At 45.6% G+C, this 22865-nt stretch overlaps 1 protein-coding gene across 6 annotated transcripts in view; it reads right to left on the bottom strand.

Moving 5' to 3' along the window:
* FYN (FYN proto-oncogene, Src family tyrosine kinase) overlaps nt 1-14229 on the bottom strand; it is a 129377-nt gene extending 115148 nt beyond the window's left edge. For 3 of the 6 annotated variants that reach the window (XM_027454686.3, XM_027454691.3, XM_072036097.1), the window contains exon 1: nt 13939-14228. The gene's annotated coding sequence lies outside the window, so the exon portion shown is untranslated. Of the gene's footprint in view, nt 1-13938 lie in introns of all 6 variants that reach the window. The other 3 variants (XM_027454688.3, XM_027454689.3, XM_027454690.3) reach the window with 2 other exon arrangements.
* Nucleotides 14230-22865: the final 8636 nt, after the last annotated feature.

Here is a 22865-nt window from a genome sequence, read left to right as displayed (position 1 = left end):
AAGGCATTATTCCTGGTTGCACACAAGTTGACCAGTTTTCCGACAGACTTCAGAAGGCACATTCCTCAGACACAGATGCCTTCAATTCCCATTGCTGAAACGCTGCGGCTGGCTAGTAGAGCAAGCTGGTGAGGTTCCTGGGTATGCCTAGAAGGCAAACTGGTTATCAGTTTTTAAAATCCTTTATTTTCTTTTTTTCTTTTTTTGATTTTTATTTTTTATTTTACCACTGCTAGTTGAAGTGGCTTGTGGTTTTGTTTGTTTCTGTTACCAAAAAAAAAAAAAGATAAACCTTCATCTGCTCATGAAAGACCTGATAAATAGATCTAATGACAATGGATCTGCCTTTAAAACTTATATTTCTTTAGAAATAAAGGTCACTGAATTTAAAAACAAGCTGCAAGCTGTGGGCCAATGAAGCTTTGCTTCCTACAGCTGCGTCCCTTCCCTGCCCTCCCTTCCTGGCCCTGGAATCCCTCGGCCTTCCCTTTCATCTACTCTTTCCTTCCACATCTCCTGACACCCTAAAGAGATGAGAAAACAGCTACGGCTGGTCGAGCAAAACCTACGTGCTGATTTGGTTTGGCAGCCGTCGGCGGTCTGACAGCCCAACGCACCGAGTCCAACCGTCCCTTGAGGAGGGATAAGAGCAGAGCCCATGAAGACAACTCACAGCCAGCCCCAAATCTGCTCCGAGGGAGCAAAAGGAAGCCATAAAAGCAGCACAAAACCTGAAAGAACTCAACCTGAAGAACTTACTGTACTTCATACTCTTAGGCTTAGTTTGATAAAAAATTCTTCCTAAAGAAAGCAAAGTTGTACAAACGGAAAAAGTGAAATGGCATTAAAAAGCCCAAGCAGCAACAACAACAGCAGCAAAACCCTAACCCACAGGTGCCCACAAGGCACTTAACATTCATTTGGGGAATTCTGGCAACTCCACATAAATGAGCTCTAAGAGGAATACCAAAATTAGTTCAGCAGTTTCTCGCCAAACATAAAGAAAAAATAAAGCTGAAAAATAAAAATATCAAGAACTACTGGCAAGAAGGCTTATGCTGCTTTATCAGCGCTCAGCCACTGCTAATGAGTAAAGACCATCAGTGAGATCTCTTTCTTCTTGAGTCAAAAAAAGGGAGTCAGATTCCTTCTTAAAGATGTTTCTCCCACAAAAGAAAACCACAACAACAAAGAGAAAAAACTGTCAAAAACAAGTTATCTACATACACAGGCCATTGCATAAACTACTACCTCTGGTGCAAGCATGTGACACATATGCAGATGCTCCAGCAACGCTAATTTGCAAAATGAGGTTTTAGAGATTACTTTTTAGCAACCTCCTCTTCTGCCCCTGTTTGCTTTCCCCCTTTAAACACGCTGTATCCCTTGCTTTGGGTCTTTAGCAGATGTGATAATTGGTTTCCAGGTGCTAGGAAGTAATTCCTTACAAGGCTGACACTTGGAAACCTTGACAAGAAACAAGGAGGCAACTTGGAACGGCAGCCAAAACGTGATGTGCTTGGGGGCAAAAACTAAGAAACCTCACTGCAAGCAGTAAACCACCACAAGTTTGTCAGAGAATAAAGTCATGAGCTGATGGGAAATCTGACTCATATCTATAGTATTAGAGGAACGTTTCTGGCTTTTTTGTTCATGCACAGATTGCACGCGGACAGCGGGTGTACTTGACCAGCCCAAGGCCAGCTCTTCTGGGAGCCATACGCATCCTGAGGAAGGTATGGGGTATTTTGGCAGGGAGGTGGGGTGGTGAGCTTGTCTGCTTAGGGCAACGCTGACATCGCTCTAACAAGCGCAAACGGAGGAGAGAAAGCTTTTTTAAACTACTTATTTCTTCTAAACACATGTTGGGATGGCTTCAAGTGCCTCATCCTGAGCAACACCCCGATCTCGCCATTCCTTTTATAGAGACCTTTGCTTTGTTTCTTCTTTATTTTTTCTCCAGAGAGATTAAACACAATATACAAAGAAGTCAGTGTGTTGTTTGGAAACACCTGCCAACATTAACAAAAGAAAAAAACAGAATATTTTAAGGATCAACCTCTATTCCACCAGTCCACGTACCAGCGATTTCCTAACAGCAGGAGTTAGCCCCAGCTCAACGCTAACAACTCCAGACAGCCCAGTGAAAATGTATGTATCAGGCACATATGAAAAATACCTGAGTCACGCTGGTGGAACTCAACTCCAGCCTGATTTGAATATCTTAGATTTAATTAGAAGGTGTTAACGAGAGCACAAACACACGTATTCTGTAGGAAGCAGCAGCGTTTGAGATGCTCAGTGGCAGCTACCCCCAGCCTGGACATGAGCACAGCCTCCTGTCCAGTGCTGTTGGTTGTACCATTGGGAAGCTCCCAGCTCCAGCCTGTTCTTCCTCCTCTCCAAAACCACCAAAATATTTAAATGCTTGGGGTTGGCAACACGTGGTTCCAGTCCCGTCACCACCCAGATTTTACTCAAATGAGTGTTCAGGGATGGGATGCAGGAGACTGTAGGCGCTGGCATTATCTGGAGTGGGTATTAACCTCCTGTGCTCGGTGCTGGTGCCTTATCTCCCAGGGTTTCTACCAAGAGAATGTATTTTATACTCATCAGAGAAGGACATCTTTTGCAACTTCTCTAGTTTGCTAACAATAACCTAAATTGTTTTGCATAACCCGCTTAAACAAATATTAACTACAAGCTGATATGCATCCCCCTCATCTTCCCACTGAAACTATTTTACTCAAGCTGCCGCTGAACACCAGAAAGCTCGTGAGCTTCTCAGGCGAATTCAGTCAAATCTGGAACAAAAATCTGAAACACTTTAAACTCTCAGCATCTTCCCCCACGGGAGCTTGCATATGGCGCAAAGCCGCCCTAATTTCTGGCTCAAGGAAAGCAAATAAATAGAAGAGGCTTTTCTGTTCTTGAAGGAGCACACACCCTCCTGAGACAGCCGACCACACCTGAGCAGCCACAAAGATGTTCTCCAGCACTGCTCATGGGCTCTGAGGAAGACCCAGGTTTCTGAAGGGTCCAGGAGGGGCCATTTATTACAGCCTACAGGCAAAACTCCCCATTTCACCACAGAATACAAGGATCTGGTTAGTAATAAGCCTCAGCTTGGCATATAGCTACCTCATGCTGTTCTTCTGCTGCACAACGATGCCTGGATAACCCGAACAAGCTACGGTATGTAAGGCTCATTGCCATACTAAAAGGGGCTTCTTAGTCACCTCTGAATCCTATTCAACGTAACCTACAGTGACAACTGTATGGAGTAAAAATATACAACTAATTCTCTGGGGTAGGGCAAAAAATAATCCACTTTTTATTTTTTAATCGCCGTGAATATAAGCAGTTCTGCAGCATTGTGATCGGAGCATTTGAGGCATCTATTAGTTCAAGGATAAACAGCTCGGTGGCGTGATCCGAGGGTAATGAAAGGGAGGTAAGCGACAGAGAAGGCTGAGGTAAACAGGCGTGAGGGCAGGATCGCTGCAAGCAGGGCTATGGGAAAAATGTGCAAAGAAACAGAATCACTGAATGGTTTGGGTTGGAAGGCCATAGTTTGGGTTTGAGACCACCTAATTCCACCCCCCTGCCATAGCAGGGTCACCTCCCACCAGCCCAGGCTGCCCAAAGCCCCATCCAGCCTGGCCTTGAGCACCTCCAGGGATGGGGCACCCACAGCTTCTCTGGGCAGCCTGTGCCAGGGCCTCACCACCCTCTGAGTGAAGAATTTCCTCCTAATGTCTCTTCTAATCCTACCCTCTTTTAGTTTTAAGCCATCTCCCCTTGTCATATCACCACACTCCCTGACAATGAGTCCCTCCCCAGCTTCCCTATAGGCCCCCTTTAGGTACTGGCAGGCCGCTACAAGGCCTCCTTGGAGCCTTCTCTTCCCAGGCTGAACAACGCCAAATCCCTCAGCCTGTCCTCATAGTAGAGGTGCTCCTGCCCCTTGATCATCCTCGTGGCCCTCCTCTGGGCTTGCTCCAACAGGCCCATTTCTCTCTTGTGCTGGAGGCCTGACTGCCACAGCCAGTGCCATGGAGGTAGTAGGAATACTTAAAAAAAAGTAAATATGGTGGCAGCAACAGCTGAAATAGAAAGAGAGGCTTCCACAGCTTTTAGGGAGCCAGAATTTCCTGAACTAAGAGCTTGCATTACATTAAAGCATGCGTATGCACACCACAGCAAGACAACTTCTGAGCCAAGCGCTGCGAGCCACACACACCTCGAAGCAACAGCAACTGCAGGACGAATCCCACACACACGGGTTTGGTGGTGGTTGTGGGTTTCTCTGTTATTCTGACTGCTTTGCCTTCTTTTTTTTCCTCCCTCCAAGCAAACATACATGCAAGTACTTAAACTGTTCATCATAACATTTTCATTGTGTGTGTGTTTAAAAACGTACATTAAAAAAAATCAAACAGATGATGAAACCTAGCTAGTCACAGGTACTTCAGGCACCAGTAACAATGCAGCACGCAATGCCAAGGTCTCAGAAACCCGGTGGGTAAGTAAATCCAAAAGGGGCTTCTACAGCTATAAGCAGGTGTTGTGGGGCCCCAGCTCCCACGAGGCTCATCTGGGTGGCACATCTGTTACTTCAGTCCTCATATTTGTTAGCAAACATTCAAGAAGGTAACTCGTCTCGTAGCTAAGGCGCTACAAGGAAAAACAGACACACTGTGTGAATTCAGTTTGTTGTGTGGTGTTTACTATGCATTTTCCTCACCGTTTTGCTAAAACAATCAAGGCAATAACATCTCATTGCTGCAGGTTATACTGCTGCATGCAGTGTGAAGAACTCACTACAGGGCAATGGAAAATGTTACAGGTCTGTGTACGTAAACGCTGGCTGGGTTATCTGCTTCGTTTCATTCGAGCAAGGCCCTGTCTCAGTTCCAGCTCTGAGGTGACAAGAAGCCTACAAGCACTCCACTGATACAGCTCCTCAGCAAGGGAAAGGAGGCAGCAGCTGAAGATCTGGCTCAAAATAAGCCTCTTAATTAGGTGGCAGGTGGAGGGAGGTAATTATTCCCCCTATGCAGTGCCTGTGAGACCACATCTGGAGCGCTCAGTCTGGGTTGGGGAACACTGGGAAGAGAAAGCTGGACGCACTCAAGCAGGTCCAGTGGATGGCCAGCAGGATACTGAAGCACTTGGTGGGTGAGGACAGCTGAAGGGAGCTGGGTTTGTGCGGTCTGAGACAGAGCAGGCTGAGAGATGGGGGCAGCATCTCTGTTCAAATGCCCAGCGGGCAGTGGAGGAGAAGCTGAGGCCGGATTCTTCTTAGAGGCACACACAAAGTGACAAGGAACAACAGAGTTGAGTGGCACCGGGGGAAATTCCTGCTGGAGAGTAAGGAAAGATGTTCACAATGAGAGGGATTGTGCCCTTGAATGTGCTGCCCAGAGAGGCCGTGTAACCTCCGCCCCTGGAGATGCTCAGAAGGATGAGGCACCAGCCCCTCCGTCAGAGCCAGCCTTGAGGCCAGCCCTGTTCTGTGAAGGGAGATGTTTTCCAGAGGTTCCCAAAGCCTCAACTCTTCAGTGATTAAATTTTAAACGGAAGAATAACACTTCTCAGAGGAGCTGGAAGGACTATTAAGAAGTAGTTTAATAGAAGAACTATTAAAAAGTAATTTTAGCAGACAAGTCTGTTAGCTCTAGAGAGCTCAGTCACAAAGAAGCTGTTACAATATGATTGCAGGAAGAAAAAACTAGAACAAAAAACAACTGCAGGTGATGGTTCCCTTAAAACGGAACTAAGTTTCGGGTGTTTTTATTTTTATTTTTTCTTCCCTAGGTTCAAAGCATGATATTGGAGTCCAAAGCTACACACTTGTCATGATAAGCAGCTGAGCAAGTTCCCATACCAACAATCACAAAGCAAATCTACACAGTGCGGTTTCACGGTCATTTTCAAGATATTTTCTCAGAAATTATGCTCGAGTGACAACACACTGTTGATTATGGAAGAAACTCATGTTGCAGTTTGGGGTGACCACCTTATTGCCAAATACAGACCTTATTTTGTTTGTACAGTTGTTTATACCTGCATTATCTTTTATATATAATTATTATTATATAAACCAGTTGTTTATATCTGCATTATCTTGAGATCTGTGTTTTTGAGATCTGTGTTTTGAGACCAGTTTACTTTCAAACACCTTGACTCATCAAGAGAAGGACTCTTACACCACTCTGCCACTTTTGTGGCAGTATGATTTGAATGGCTAGTCCATCCTTAAGAAAAAAAAAGAAAAGACTGAAAATAACCACTGCATACAAGTGTAGCACCATGTCATTTTAAAGCTTGTGGGTAGCTGTTAGAGATGGAGCTTCCCAGGAATATAATCACTCTTCTTCAGTGGGGCAGATAATGTATAAAAAGAAGAGTTTCTCCACAGTTTAGCACTGATTTTTTTAAGCAAACTAGTTTGAATAGTCTTCAGTTGTGTGAAAATGAACATTTATCTAGTTAATCCACTCTTTCAGGTCATTTGTCTCATGCTTTTTCTTTTCCGTGTCAAAACCAAGCCAAGTGCAGCCTCTCCAGCACCAGACCATTCTGTGTAGGCTCACTCACAGTACCTAGCACCCAATCTCTGGAGTCCTGGACGTGGTGCAGGCACGTCACTGTGGTTCTGCTCCTGGACTGCTGGGGATACCCTGATTCTCACCCATGAGCTCCTCTGCTCACAAATGCAGCAATGTGGATGTGCATCCAACCCTGCCCTGGGAAGTACAAAGAAAGCAATGCTTTTTTTTGATCTAGCCTTCACATCCAGCTCCAGATTATTCTCAGCACGTCCTGCTGTGCCACGCTAGCTCTAGCAGACAGCAACTGGTCTTACTAAGACACAAGCTTACAAGGCAAATAGTGAGAGTTGACCACAAAAGCAAAATTTCACCGGCTTGTTCAACATCTACAGCCATACAGTCAGCTTCATAAAGCAGAACTAATTATTTAGCATGGGAGAGAAAAACAAAACAAAAAAGCAGCCAACCAGCCTAACCTTTCAACAGTTCAAATCAAGGCTTGCTAAAAACATAGCAAGAACAAAGGCAAGGTCACCTCACCCTTGAAGACACTGAATCACACTGATGCTAAAGGAAGCCCACAACTTAAAAAATATATATATATATAAAAAAAAATAAATAAAAGAAAAAAGCCTGTAGAAGGAAAAATGTTTTTTAAACCTCTCAGAAGAGTGGCAGCAAATCGCTCTGAATGTCGAGTCATCCAGCAGTGCAAAGCCATCGATGCTCTTGCTGTTCTGCCTGCGATGACTGGGCAGGAGGAAGCGGCACACAGCCTCCTTACGCACTGTGTCCCCAGCCGTATTTGTTCATTTTTGGCAGCCCCACTTCAACATTGGGACAACAAGTTCTGCAGTTTTGAAGCGTGGCAGTAATGCTGCCCTAAGCAAGAAAGACAGTCAGTGCCTGTCTCCTACCTCCCCCAATGCACACGAGGTAATTTTTGACCTTTGGATTTAAAAGACATTTCCTCCACAGTGCTACATCATTTGGTGGCTCTCCTCTCAGCCAAACCTTTGGGTTCATTACATTTCCTACAGAAGGAAAACTCCAAGAGCGGTGCTCAAAATAAATTAGAGCCAACACTACACACATTTTTGAGAGCACACTCTTACACTGAGAGTTATATCTGGTTCTTCAGTTAGCCATCTGTTGTACACCGACCTTCTGTGAATTACAAGGAAAATCCAAAATCCAGTTGCTATTCCTCCTCACCAGTCCATCGAATCAGGTCTTGTGAATATAAGGTCACTGACCATTCACAGACACCTGGAAAACTTGATATTTGTGATTAAAGGGCTGCATATTCAGCTGGATGCTTTACATGATAGTTATGAAAGGCATCAGAGTGGGCTATTAAAAGGATTATTTACATAGTTTTATTCCTTCCTTAGGAGTGACACCAGCAAAACATTATCAGTGTATTTGAAAATGGGATCTGGGACCTTTCTTACAGAAATCACCAATTCAAATGCTGCTTGGGGTGACAATAACCAGAAATGCCATCTATTGCTACTAATATCCAAACTCCAGAAAGAAGTTTAGGCATTCTCATTTACTTTCCAGGAAGGCAGAGAGGCATTCTTGCAGGTCTTCAGAGAACAACCTTACTGAACATGGGGTGGGGAGGTGGCTCCCTCTGAAATCTTGTTAGTGACTGCTGTTAACCACTCGTGCAGGAGCACAGTAAACGTGACTGGGAAACAGTGTCCCAAGCAACTTCAAGCTCTTAACTTGTTTTCTGAAGGAGAAAATAAATGATCAATAGGGAAAGCAAAAGACTACTGCATTGCAAGAAAGTGGAAGAGGGTAGGAAAAAAAAGAAAAGAAAAAAAAAGCTTGCAGTGACCAAACACTGCTCCTGTCATCTTCTCCCAGAAGCCAGCACATGGTTATTACCTCCAAGAGCACAGGATTCAGACCTGCCCCTTTCCAAACACTCAGCATACAGCAACAGCGTGCACAAGGACCTGTCCACAGGGAGGTCTATAAACATGCAAGAGGTCATTAACCTCACCATAAAAAAAGAAACCAACAGAACACCATTAGCTTCACCACTAAAAACAAACACGGGCCTCTCATACAGTTTAAGGCACAAAACAGTCCAAGATCCAACTCCTAAAAATAGAGGGTTTCATTCCAAGTCACAGCACTGCATTTTTCCTGGAAAAATGCATCGTTGCTTCCTAGCAAGAGGCTGCCCACAAATTAAAACCCAGTCTGAGCAACAAACAAATATTCGGTCCTTCAGTGGGGTGAGAGCTGCTTTCTCCTACCTCTGCTCTCCTCCCCTGGGGGAACAGCACCTGGCTATGGGATGCAACCAGCTCCACCCCGCAATCGTCTGGTCAGGAGTAAGAGATGACCAGGTATGGAATGAAATTGTCCCAGGAGGAGGAAAATACTTCTGTGTGGAACTGATACAAACCCAGGAGTTAAAAAGTAGCAGACAAGTGCTGCAGTGTGTTTCAGGGGAAGGCCACAGCCAAGCCAGCCCCAACAGCAGCAGGATGTTGGTTGATACAGATAGCTACTGTCCTTTTTAGCAGGGTGGTGAAGTTCTGTGCAGGCTAAAAAGAGCTAGAGGCAGTCTGTGAGTGCTGGTGCTGTGTGTCTCAGTGACAGCCCCAAGCTTCTGGCTGGGGGAGCTTTCAGGCTGGATAGCAGCAGGGCTTCCAAGTTATTCTGAGTGAGAGCATCTCCTCCTTCAATTATAACTCCCACAGCAGTTTTGCAGTTTAAAGACCAGGCACAAAAGGGAAGAAAAACCAACATATTTGTAAAAATATATATATAACTCAATACTCAACTGTACACCAACATCAGGAGCCACAATAGAAACTGTGTGATGGCCCGAAGTCACGCCAGGAAAACCTTCCTAGCTGCTACAGCTGCAAGTTGGAGATGCAAGTTGCACAAGGCATTCTTCCCCATGTGGGCTGCTCTGTGATAAGGGGGTTGCAAGGTCTTTATGAGCACAATGAGCGTGCTTCAAATGAATGACGAAATCTATTTGTTTAAAAAAAGTGAACTAGTAAAAAAAAAAATTACAAAGTTTAAAGAAGAACAATGCTAGGAACAACCAGAGACGCTCATTAGAGAGCTCTCATGAAACTGAAAAGTTCTTTAAAAAATAACTGAATGGGTATTTAATATTAATTTTCACTATCATACCCTGTTTAACTTCTCTGTATAGCTTCATCTACCAAAGTGATGACTGACAAGGTATGAATTAATTGGCAATAATGCTTTCATCCTGGAGTACACCAAAGCTTAAGGATTATTTCGGTCAAGTCTGTTAAAGAGGGAAAACTGGAACCGAGAGGAAAAGGCCAATTGCAAACAGAGGAGGTATTTCAACCAAGCCTAGCCAACCATTTGAGGTTTCCTCCCTCCTCCTCCCCAGATCATTACAACAAAAGTTATCTGTGAGTTTAAGTGGTGTGAAACACTTGCCACCCACCCTCTTTGATCCCACCAAGTCATTGACACATCACAGCTGCCTTGTATAGCCCCTTGTATGTCTCAACATGAAGAGCACCAACTAACTTGCACTACGAATTTAGGCCACTGGCTTAATCAAGTCGGATTTACGACTTAGAGATGCTCTGGAAAATTATAGCGTAGAAAAACAAACAGCCTCCAGAGGTGCAAGGCTTCCTTGAACTGGTGGAAGCTCATCTGGAAAACCTGGGGTAACCTCTCCCCGTCTAACATTGTCCCAAGTACGACAGTAGAGCCATTCAAGGTGGAACGCCTTTGATGTCAAAAAGAAACTGCATTTTGGGAAGGGCAACAAAGTAAGATTGACTCTCTGTGACGAGCTGACTGCACTCAAGCCATCTCATTCCCATCAGCTGATAGTGCAAGGCTAGCTTTTGGATGGCTTTTTCAGGTGAAAAATATTCACTCAGGTGCATGGTGAACGAGTCAGGAAAAATCTGACAGTCATTCCCTGCAAGACTATTCAGTTCTAGCCACATCTAAAGTCATTTTGCTAATTTTATGTAATTTTATGTTTTATTTAATTGGAATCTTCAATAAAAAGTCATAGTGTCAATGGTTTTATTTTACTCCAAACAGTTGCACGTATTTTGAGCTGTAATCCTTTATTTCAGAAGGAGTTACAGCTCAAAGCAGTCAGAGGCATGATGAGGTGGCATGTTTTGGTTGACTTGAATTAATCTCATTTTTTCATTTCCTTCAGTGGAAGTGTTGATATCGTCGGGCTTTGTCCCAGTTCCAAGTGAAGGAAAGTTCTGAAAGCTCTTTACAAAATGTCACTGTTTTCCTGCAGCCAATTGTAAGGAGAACAACGGGGCACTTCTCCTTGGCTGCGAATTTCCAGGAGGTCAAGCTGGTCTCTGGTTTCACAGCTCAAGGACATCTCCCACAGTAGCTTTTACCACTCTCTTTACCACCAGCAGCCTGCTTACCTGCCTGAAATCAAACTGGCCCTTAAGAAGCGATGCTGAGCTCTCAGGCTCCATGCTCTGATCCTCCAGGAGCAGGGTACACAGCTCAGAGGCAGCACAACATCTAACGCCCTGCACCTCTCATCCTGACAACTCTCGGCCTAGGAGGAAGTCAGGCACTAAGGACAAAACCTGTGAGGGGATGCAAATGCTCAAAATCCTCCTACATCCGCACGTTTGTCACCTATTGCCATTTCAAGTGGTTTTTCGTTGCTGGTGGCTTTTCAGCCATCTTATCAAAAGCAGACTGGGGTTTTTAAATTTTATGAGCAAGCTGCTGCTGTGCAAAGGAGATAACCCAGCAGGCAGATGCAGCACTGAAGCTTCCCCTCTCCCTGAGGTGTTTTGGTCGGGGCGGCCCAGCCAGCATCTCCCTCGGCACCCCGGTGACTCGGAGGTGCTTGCGTGATGTCCAACAGCACGTAGCGAGCATCCACATCCCACGCTCGGGGATGCCAAAGTCCACGGGGCTTGCAAACACCCTTGCAGCAAGGCCTCATCTCATGATGCTCCGCACTGAAGCACACGAATCCTCTTGTGGCTTTCACTCAAAGCAAATCGCTGACTCGCACTACACAGATCTGCAGGCCTTTTGTCACCAAAGGAGTCCTTAATTGCTAGATTTCAATGAGACTGCTCGGGTGAATTAGATTTGTCTGGTTCAAGTCCTGTTTGGGGAGTAATGGGCCGAAATTACTTGTGAAGACACTTGTGTGGGAGCTGCAGGGGTGGGAAAGGGTAAAGAGTTATTAATTTTCTTCCTCTTGAAGGTCACTTTGCCAACACACGCTGTCAGAGCAGACCTGCCCATAAAGCAAATTACAAAGCACTGGCCATGACAGAAACGGATTCCATTATTAGCCATTCAAATACCACCCAGGCCGACTTGGGCAGAACTGTACCAAACAAGTTGGGATCGAATATTAATGCCTACCGGAGAGAGCGCGAGGAAGGGAAAACACAAGCACGCAACACATTCCCTCCCTGCAGTTAAAGCCCTCTGACGCGGGAAGGCAGCGCCGGGAAGATTACTGGCTAAGTATCACTAATGAGGCATAAGATAGCAAACAACTCCACGTCTTCGTTACCATAACCAAATGCATGATGCCACAGATGGGTCACGTCACAACGCGACATCCCCACGGAGGCACCGGACAGCTCTCATGCGTCTCACCACAGCTGTATTGCCCCATGAACGTGCCACAGACCACACCACAGCCAGATTAGCATATTCAGTTTAATTCCCAAGTCCTTCCCGTGTCCAACTCCACCCATGCGTTTTGGATAACACTACTCAGGCGTTTCATGCAGAGTTATTTTTGACATACCATAGATTTCACAATAACTCCTCAGCAATGCTTTGGCTTTCTTACTCAAACGAAACAGAAGTTTGTCAATGGGTCCTGACTTTCAGAGACTCCTAGAATGAAAGGGGTTGATAAGCAACCACCTTCCTCTCTTCTGTCTTACGCTGATGGCCACGTCCACACGCCAAAGCTGTTTACCATTCACTGAAGACGTGTATTTAGGCAACATCAAAACAACTCCCAGAGAAGCCGGTTCATGGCTTTATACTTCACTGACGTTTCATGCCAGTACGCCTTCCCCCAGCAGGTAACGTGGAATTTCTGAAACAATGTGCCCCAAGCATAAACCACAAAACACCAAAGCCAGCAGCCTGCCATTAGACAACCTCACAGGGGAAATTCTTATTTTCGCCAAAGATGAACCTTTCAGATGAGGCACTAATTTATTACAGGTGGAAAAGAAGCAGGCTTGCAGGCAAACCCACGAGTCACCTGAAACTTCCAACAAAGTAAGAGAAATCTGTCACTTACTACCAATGAAATATGAATTTTGAAGGAATGAATTGACATTGCTTTCTCTTCTTCATCAAATCACAGCTTTGTGAGGAAAAGGGAGTCAAGGAGGAACCCATTGTTCCCTTCGAATTCCCTTTTAATTTTTCTTTTTGATTAAGAAGTTTGAGAAGTCGTGGACCTGCTGACATCCACCGCGTGCTAGCAGCTTGCTGAGCACATACACCAACACGCTGCCTGCCTCCTGCCTCGCTGGGGCAAGGCATCAATCTGCCTCTTTAGGGATACGAGGCGAGCACTCAACTCGAGAAAGGAACAAAGAGTGGCTTCTCTCCCTCCCCGAGCTTCCCACTGGGCCCAGCTGTGGCTGAAATGGATACAACCGAATAGTTGGAGGCGCTTCCTTCCCTTCCCACTCTGATATTCTTCCTGGGGCTTCCTTTGTTCGCTGGCAGAACTTTGTTTGAAGCCTGCTGCAGCCTTTCCACTGCCTTGCGGCGCGATGAGCCCAGGCGGCCAGGAGCCGAGCTCGGGGGAGCCACGGGGGTCCGGCGGGTGGGCGTCCGAGCGGACAGGGCTCTGTGCTCACATCCTCTGCGTTCAGAGCCGCTGGCATCCCTCCTGCCCACCGCTCCTCCTTGGGGACACCAGACGAGTCAACCTGAACGAAAAGGCTTCCACAAACACGCGGCTTTGTCACCTGCGATTGCTCCGGGCTTCGGTCACAGACACTGGGGGGGGGGGGGGAAAAAGCCCCGATCCCGAGATGCGCCTGTGCGGAGGGGCTGCTGGCTGCCAGCCGCGGGGAGGCTGCAGGGCAGGATGTGCGAGTCACGGAGCTCGCACACAGCGAGGGAAAGCGACAAGGTCTGCGGGGCGGCCCCAGCGCCCTCCTCCCGGCCCCGCAGCCTTTTATTCCGTGCCGGGGGGGGGCGGTGGGGATGGAAGCGGCGATGCCGGGGGCTGCGGGCAGGGGTCCCCCCGCGGCTGGGCGCACAAAGGAAGCCCCGCGCCGCAGCATCACCCCCACCACCCCCTCCTTCCTCCTCCTCCTCCTCCTCCTCCTCCTCCTCCTCCCTCGCTTACCTGCGGCGGCTCCGCTCCCATCCTCGTCGCCCCGCTCCCCGCTGCCCCCTGTCCGCGGGCGGTGGCGGCGGCTCCCGCTGCGCTGCGCAGAGCCGTGCACAGCCGGGCGGAACCCACCGAGCACCGGGACGGGGCTCTCGGGGCTTGGGGGGGGGGGGGGGGGGGGAGCTGCGCTGCCTCCGCTCCGCTCTCGGTGCCGCTGCCGGTGCCGGCTCCGCCCGGGCGCTCCCCTCCCGCCGGGGCTGCTGACAGATGGCGCAGCCGCCCCGCCGCCTCCCCCGCCCGCCGCGCCCCGCCGCGGGGGCGGAGCGAGAGTGGCAGCGCCGCCGGCCAATGGGAGAGCGCGGCCCGCGGCTGCCGCGGCTCCCATTGGGTGAAATGGAGGGGAGGGCGGGGAGAGGGAGGCCCGCTGGGTGTGTGTGTGGGGAGGGGGGCGCGGCGCAGCGCCGCCATCTCCGCACCAGCTGGGGGGGGTCACGGGGATGCCCGGGGGTGGAGGGGCTGAGGGGTGCAGCCGGCCCTGACGGGGAGAGCGGCCTCAGGGAGGCTGGGTTTAGTCACAGAGTCACCTAGGTTGGAGGAGACCTCCACAATCACCGAGTCCAACCCCTGACCTAACACTAACCAGCCCTCCACTAGCCCATGTCACCGAGCTCTGCATCCACACATCTCCTAAAGACCTCCAGGGATGGTGGCTCCACCGCTTCCCAGTGCCCAACAACCCTTTCAGTAAAGAAGTTCCTCCTAATATCCCACCTGGTGTCCATAATTCTCGGAATCGGTGGTAGCGGGTGGGAAGGGAGCGGAGAAACGAAGCACGGGGAGGCTCTCAAGGTCTCTGGTTTTGTGCTAGGCGCTGAGCGTTTCAGGTGGCCACGCTGGGCGTTGCTGCGACCCCGCCATGGCCATCCTCAAGGAGGTGCGACCACCGGCTCCTCACCACAGCCAGAAGCCGACCACTGGCTCCTCACCACAGCCAGAAGCCGTCACCGGAGTCTTGCACAGTGCTCCAACACACGCAGGGTTTGCTGCCCTCGAGTCGCAGTACGCCTTGCTCCACAGGCAGGTAGCAGGGAAAGGTGTCCGTACACTTTGTTCCCTCCACGTCCTCGGCGATGCCGGGACTCCTCCCGGCGTTGCTCAAGGTGTTTGTGTCCACCGAGAGCCGTGTGCTCCAGCTTCAGGCGCCTTCTCTAAACAGCCCTGCGTGCGACCTCGGATGCTCCAGTGTTGGCAGATTGGCACATCTCTCTGTCACTCATCTCCCAGGGTTTGGAGAACTCTTTTGCCTTAGCACTGAAAAAACCATCATATTTTAGCCTTCAGCAAGAACACATGTAAAGTACGGATGCAAACAGAAGCTTAATAAAACAGCTTGAATTAGGAAAGAGATCTATAATGGAAGTATCCAATAAATAAGGTTTACCTTTCTCTCTTCTCCAAATTTCATTTTTGTCTGCTGATAATTAACCCAGAGAATCATTTCATCCTGATGACTTGATTTCTTGATGAAATTACAGTTTTATATGTTTATATGTTCAAGTGTAGCCTTGTTTTCTATCAGTACACACATAGCCGTGTGTTCACAGCAAAAACATTTCACCTGCCTGTGTAGGTGACAGTGAAAGTTGTGTAGGTAACTCTTGACCATAATGTTTCAGGACCCTAAAGAGTTTATCCCACTAATTCATATTAGGATGGGAACTGCAAAAGAAAGTGTTACTCAAGTAATTTTAGTTTAAATCTGGTTATAGATGTATAAGCAAGCGTAATTTTCAGGCTCTTGGGCAGCTTAAAAAAAAAAAATTGCCTGTTTTTACAAAAAGGTGCATTTTTGCATGCCCCAAATTTACCCTTTTTAACAAAGTCATGAGTAATCTTAACTCCCCACAAGTCAATAGATGTTTATATTTGTGTGATCATAGGCATCCGGGAAATTAATCAAAGAACCAGATGTTCTTCCTGCAAGAGATACAGGAAAAAAAAAAAAAAAACGTACTTAATTTATAATCAAGCAAGTGAGAAAAAACAATCCCTGTCCAAAACTATGGGTGCTCTTGCCAATGAAAAGCAGAATGGCACAAAGGAGAAAAAAGAAAAAAAGAACAGCCACTCTTTTTTGAGCCAAACCAGACAGTAACCAACTGATCAATGAAGGCAGACCAAAACAATATCATACATCAGCCACAGAGCCGCTGGAAGCCGGGGCAGATAAACTGGCTTGGCAGCATGCCGTAGTAGAAAGTCTGACGCTCTGAGCTAGTACAGCTGAAGAGGAATGAATGAGGTGTGGAGTCAGAAAGCAAGTCCTGGTAGTTGGAAGCATGGGAGGAAGCCTTGGGTTTCCCCTTTAGGGAAGCTGCGATTTCTTTAGGATCATAAGGACTAGGGGAGTTGCTGGGAGTTCCCATGGACCCGTGGCAGAGGTTAGATGTGCTGGAGCATTGCCTCCTAAGTGGGTGAAGCCACCTCTTGCACACAGCAGTTCTTCCTCCCAGAAGTTATGTTCTTTGGCCTTCACCACCCTGTTCTGATGATGTCAGTGCCTGCCTTCAGGAGTCACCTGGAAAATCTGACAGGCAGCCTCCCAGTTAAACAAAAGAAATAATTAAATGTACTTAGAGAAGTACAGAAGAGGCTTTTTACACTTCTCTTCCTCAAATTTTATAAGCATCTTAGCTTAGAGCCTGTAATGCTGCTGGCTCCCTGGGGACACCTTCCTCCAAGTGACCTTTCTCCTCATTCCAAACTACTTTCTCCTTTCTCCAGACTCACCTTCAAACACTTCATCAGTAAAATTTTCAACTAATGTCCACTAAAATGCTTCTTCCTCATCAGCCTGTATAGAAAACATGAAAAATAATGTCAAGATCTTAATTCTGCAAATAGTTATGTGTAATAAATAATGTATCAGGATTTTCCCTTTTCCTTCCCATTCTGTGCTCCTGTCTTCTTGCAGAGTAACAAAACCCCATGCCATTTTTGCAGTTGAGCGACATGAAAATCATGGAGCCTCATTAAGATTTACTCGTATTATTAATTTAGCTCCTGGGAGCGTGGTACAACAGTCACAAAGTGAGACACTATTGCATTGCTGCCTGGCAGACTTCTCAATGAATAAGAAATCAGGAATAGGTGTGAATCTATGTTGAATGAATGATAGCCCCAAATTGTATGAAATGTAATATTCTGAGAAGTAAAGCATGCTGAAATTTGTAATAGCAGGGAGATGTAAAGGTAGCTCTTTTGAAGAACTACACAGGACATCAGTTCAGTTCTCTTGGTTGTTTCAAACTCCTGTTTGTAAAGCCAGGCTGCACCCAAGAGCAAAACACTTCAACATTACTCTGGATTCTTCCAAGCTGTAATTTGAAAAAGGGAGAATATAAGAAACTTTAAAGAGATCCAAAGAGAGCTTAATTTTTCAGTGTCTTTTTTTCTCTTTCTTTTTTTTTTTTTCCATGACCTTTTTGATTGGTGCTACCTTTCAGAAGGACAACCAAATGTTATCTTCAAATTCCTCATTCAGAACAATGCACTGATCACAAATAGACTAAGAGATCCCTAGTCAGCTTCACCATTTCTTGTATTCTCTTATGCTTCCTCCCTTTTTACATTATTAACTCGGTAACACTACCATTTGTTTTGGTTTTGGTTGTGTGTATTTTGCCAGCTATAGACAGCTATAGACTGCCATGTACAGCATATTATAATAATAATTACAGAGTAGCGGGGAAAAAAAATGATCAGAACTTGCCTACAGTATTTTAAGAGGCTGACAGTATTTGCCTGAAACATCCCACTGTGTTTTCAAGAGTTGCTTCGGCTGGGGAGTGCTAAATGGGTCCTGCTGACTCACTGCTGATTACTGCAAGGGGATGTTGAGGTGGCAGATCTGGCTCCCTGGGGACACCGTTTCCGATGTAGGAACAACAGCCTCAAAGTGGAAGGGAAGGGTTTGAGCTGAGCTCTTCATCCTCCTCGTGAATCCTAATAATGCAAATAATGCACTCAAACTGAAGGAAGGGTATTGGCAGGGGCTTTGCATTTTGCAGAATATATAGAGCAGGTCGACAAAGAAGACTTGATCACGACTGCATCTTTAAAAAATAAACAGAAGAGGCCTTCCTTACTGCTGTATAGTCTAATCCTGAATGTTTATACCAGTCTTTTTGTATTATTGTCTTACAATGTCTGTAAAGCACAAGTTGGAGGAGGCGTTTCCTCAGACACTTCACAGACGTTTTCCCAAGCCAGCAAACCAGGTGCTAAACTGTAAAAATAACATCTTCAAATGGGATCATGCAGTTTTTGAAAGCTAAGTTTCTGTTTATGAGGTTCGGATGTGTTTGTAGCCTGTGTGGTTACACACAGACATGGGGGGAAAAAAAACGACGTGGAGTTACATAAGGAAATCGAGAAATAACATTAAAATATTAACTGCATCTTTTCATAACTTTCAGACTTATGAAAAGTCAGAAAAAAGTCTCATTTTAATTACTCAAGTAAACATTTTAAACTCTCTGTGCTAGTTCATAAAATGTATTGACTTTCGGTAAAAATATATATATTTTTTAACAACAGTGAAGAGCCCGTGGGAGAAGAACACTGGGAACAGCAGTGCATCCATAATCCAGCCAAGAAAGATATTAATTCTTTTATGGGGACAGTATCTTTTGGAAGATACAGGAGGCAACACGTATATTGCATTACATGATTTTGTGGAAATGAAGAACAGTTAATGCAATTAAAGTTGCGTCATTGTTTTCCTGCTATCAATATTAGCCCCGTGCTGAGCACCAGAGGATCTCTGGGAAGGTTGACTTTCAGTGGTAGAGTAAATCTGGGGCAAAAAGCCCAAGTTTATTCTTAAATTTCTTAATTTGCTCAGAGATTAATCTGATAGCAGATAAATTGCACAAGTATACTCTGTCTCCCGCAAAACAGGCCCATGCATAGCCTTGTGATTCCCAGGAGGATGTACTTTCCAGTCAATTATCCCCAAATACCAAAAACTCAAACTCTTTCTTGTCTTGTCTGTCTCCAAGCCGCACTGTATGACAGAACTAAAACAGCATTCTTCACGTCTGAAATGCACGTTTCTAAGTATAGCTCACCCCATATGGGTTCCCTTTACCCAAGGGAAAACTTTTACCCTGATTTTAGTGCTTTTATTCCCTGCGTCTGAAATGGGGATAACAATATCTGCTTACTTGTGTAGTGTGAGGATGAATTCCTATTTGTAAAAAATTTAAAATATTTTGGGAAGAGTGTATTGCTGAAGCTCATGAGGAAAATTAGTAATTTCACTTCCACTGTGGGACAAGATTTCTGCACAGGGAATATTACGGGCTGCCACATCCTGAATTAGAGGAGAGCAATATTTCTTTTCTTTAATCCTTTTGGCCATTATATCACCGAATTAGTCATGATTCTTTGGAAAAAGCCCCACCATCTTGTGACTAACAACTATATTCACTCAAAGAAGTTAAATAAACTTATGTAAGGAGCCCAAATTCTGGCATTACCCAACTGTTGGATGCCTGACCTTCCACTTCTAATGTTCTTTTAATCTATTTTTTGATGCAGTTTCCCAGTGTTTTGGTTTTAGATTTTTATTTTATTTTGTTTTATTATTATTTTTTTTAATGGTAAAGTAACCCAGAGATATTTCATATGGAAGTAGTCTGGTTCCATATGTATCATTAGCAGAGACATATGCTAATGAGCCTATTAGAGGGTTGGGAGAGTTTATAGGCTGCCTGCACTCCTCCTCCTGGGTGCTGCAGTTACCACCCAGAAGCAGTGGGCTGTCATCATCTGTGTAGGTCAGCAATTAGGAAGGTACAAAGTGCACGTTTCACCGGCGTGTTTCCACCTTTCTGCTGCCAGTGGAGCACTGTGCCACAGTTTAGTGCAGAGGTCCATCTTCTCATAGATCCTCTTGCTCACCTTCTTTCCCAAATCCACCCCTTTCTCCTCCCACTCTTGGAGGCTGTCTTCACTCTAGTGCCCCATCAGTGGAGCCTGTCCCCTGCCTAGGGCTTTGAAGCACTGCTTTACTCACACTAACCCTATTTCTAATGATGCACCGTGGACTGGATTCCAAGTAAGGATTAATAAATCTCATTTGCTTTCAGCTTACTGATAGGAGCCTCTCCTGCTGCTGTTATCTCCAAGGAGAACTCATCGAAGCCAGCAGAGTGCTCGGCATACTCTTTGCCCGCACCACGCTGCTGGCACCTGCAAACGGATGTGATTCAGTGCGACTCTCCCATGGAACAGCCACCGCCTTGGCAGTCGTCACGTTTGCATCCTTGTGGGCTGCTCTTGTGGAGCTGCAGGTTTGAGTTCCACCACCCTTGTTTTGCCTGGTTCGCACCTCCTGTACTATCTGGAGTTGGCTATATTGTTGTTGACAGTATCAGACTGAATGTGCGCCCTCATAGGCTTCATTTCTAACTAGGTCGTTGTTTTTTTTTTTTTTTTTTTTTTTTTTTTTTCCCTTGGAATTTGTAATTGCATCCATCATTAAGGATGAATTCTGGATCTTTCAACTAAAGAAACAGCCATAATCATGGCACCACGCCACAGCTGCCTCTACGCAGATAGACTGCGCTCATAATGTGGACATTCTCTGGCTTGCAATGGAAAACAGATACAGGATGTAGCGAAGCCAGACAGAAGGAGGAAAAAAAATAAAATAAACCCAGCCACACAGCACTCTGCAGCAGACATGCAGCTGTAAGCTGAACAGAGGTTTTGGCACTTAGCGATGTGTCCCCTGGTGAAGTCCTAAAAAAGTCTACGAGCGCCTGTACCCAGAAAGAGTATCTGCTCAGCGCATGCAGTTGGAAGACTGGAACAGATGAGCATCTTGCTGAACAGTTCAAGATTCATGTGATTATCAAATCTTAAAGGACTTAACTGCAAGAATTTCAAAACTTAAGAACACTTAACAAGCCTACAAAAGCTGGAGAGGCATAAAGAAAAGGTGCAGGTTCCCAAGTAAATGCGAGGTTAAAGGTGGAGCAGAACTAGAATTATCCATCCACCAAGCAAAGGAATTAAAAGATAAAAATGTACTAATCTGAATACAAATAAACAAATGGATAGTCATAAAAAAGGGAGAAAAATAAAATGCAAAGGGAAACATGAATAATCTGAGGCATAATAAAGAGTGTCCTGCATGAAGATTTTGAATACAGTAATTGTGGAAAAAGAATCCATTGAGTTAAAATGTACTGATAACAAACAAACAAACAAAAAAACTATGAAATGACTTATCAAGGAGGCAGGAACAGACCGAGATTTTGCAGGCTTATAATATTAACACAGTGCAAAGTCATGGAAAATGAAATCCTCCTGTATAGCTCGTGACGCAAATACAAGATGGCATCAAAAACAAATAAGCAAACAAACAAATCAACACCAGAAACTACCCCAGATCAAGCCCAGTGGTACAAATGGAAACAAACAAACTGACAAACAAAACAAACATAGAAAAAACCTCAGTACATCAGGTGCCAAACAAACACTAAGGCAGTAGTAAATATGTGAAGCTACAAAGACTTCCTCAGCGTAGCCTGGATACAATGCAGCCAGACAAAGCCAACTGGAGTGCTGTAAGGGTGGCAGGATGTCATAACTTGCAGGTTGCCGTCACTATTCCCTGGAGTCCCTTGAGGGTGAGGTCAGGAGTGCTGTAGTGTGTGTCACCATGTGAATGACTGTACCCGCTCAGGAAGGATAAGCATCTTTCCTTACGTATCGTGACTGCATGAGTGCGTGAATGTTTCGCTGCACCCTTCCCTTGCACACTTACCTACCAAACAGGATGCTCCTTGTTTTCAGCTGCTTGTCCTTTGCTTTGCTTCAGTGCTTCTTTCATTTGAGAGCTTAGAGGAGTTGGCTGGTAATCAAGCTTCCTTTGCCCCAAAACACCTCTCACATGTTCCTGAAGCACTTGCATGAGTGGCAAACAGGGAAGAGCACTCAGGTAAGTCAGTGGCTCCCCTGCAATACTATTGCCTCATGTAGGCACTGAAAGTTGGGAATGGCATTTAGGATCCCATTTGCAGAAGAAGGGCGTAATTATCGTCAACAATAGAAATGGGATTGATTGGATCTACTGGCAGCAGCACGTATCTCGTAACTTCCTGCTGCACCGAGGAAACACATGGCAGCAGCTGACACTTATCATGGCCACAATCAGCTCTGAGAGAGTTTGGGAAGTGGATTGAAAGCTGGCTGGGAGCACGGTAAGTTGCACATTTCTGCCATGTCATTCACAAGCATTTGCTGACCTCCCAAGGATTATGCACCATAGCATTAAAAACAATACAGCCATGTCTAAAGGCAATTTCTAAAGGACTTTGATATTATTGTTTTTACACTAGTTGTCATTATTTCTACTGATTTTCCAGCATCAGACAGCCTCTGATTTCTGGGAAAAAAAACAAAAACAAATAACATGAACATGACTACCACATATAACAATTGCATCCCACCAGAGAACAGATGAACGTTTATCCCATCCAAAAACATGGCAGTGTGACTGAAAAGGCAGCCACACAGTGTGTTGTTAGTGAGTTGTAGTTTGGCGTATTAATTCCTGCAGCAGAGAGAGCTGGTAGCTTTTGGACTGAGTTCATTATTACCCCAGAACCAAGAGACACCCAAACCGAGTAAAAATATCCAGTGATTGTGTTTGCTGTGAGTTGTTTCATCATTATGTTTGAGGATGTAAAGCAACTCAAGTAGAAAATGACACTAAATCACCAGGGAGCATTTTTAAGGAATTACTGCTAGTGAGTCTCCATGATGCTGAAACTGCAATGCTACAATTTTGAGACGTGCAATGAAAAGAGGGAATTAGATATACATAGATGACTTTGTATCCCTGTCATGAAAGTACAGCAAATGAA

The sequence above is a fragment of the Anas platyrhynchos genome, chromosome 3 (assembly GCF_047663525.1).
Source record: "Anas platyrhynchos isolate ZD024472 breed Pekin duck chromosome 3, IASCAAS_PekinDuck_T2T, whole genome shotgun sequence".
Taxonomy (NCBI): Eukaryota; Metazoa; Chordata; class Aves; order Anseriformes; family Anatidae; genus Anas; species Anas platyrhynchos.
Note: the sequence above shows the minus strand (reverse complement) of the source record. Positions and strands in the feature narration are given on the sequence as shown.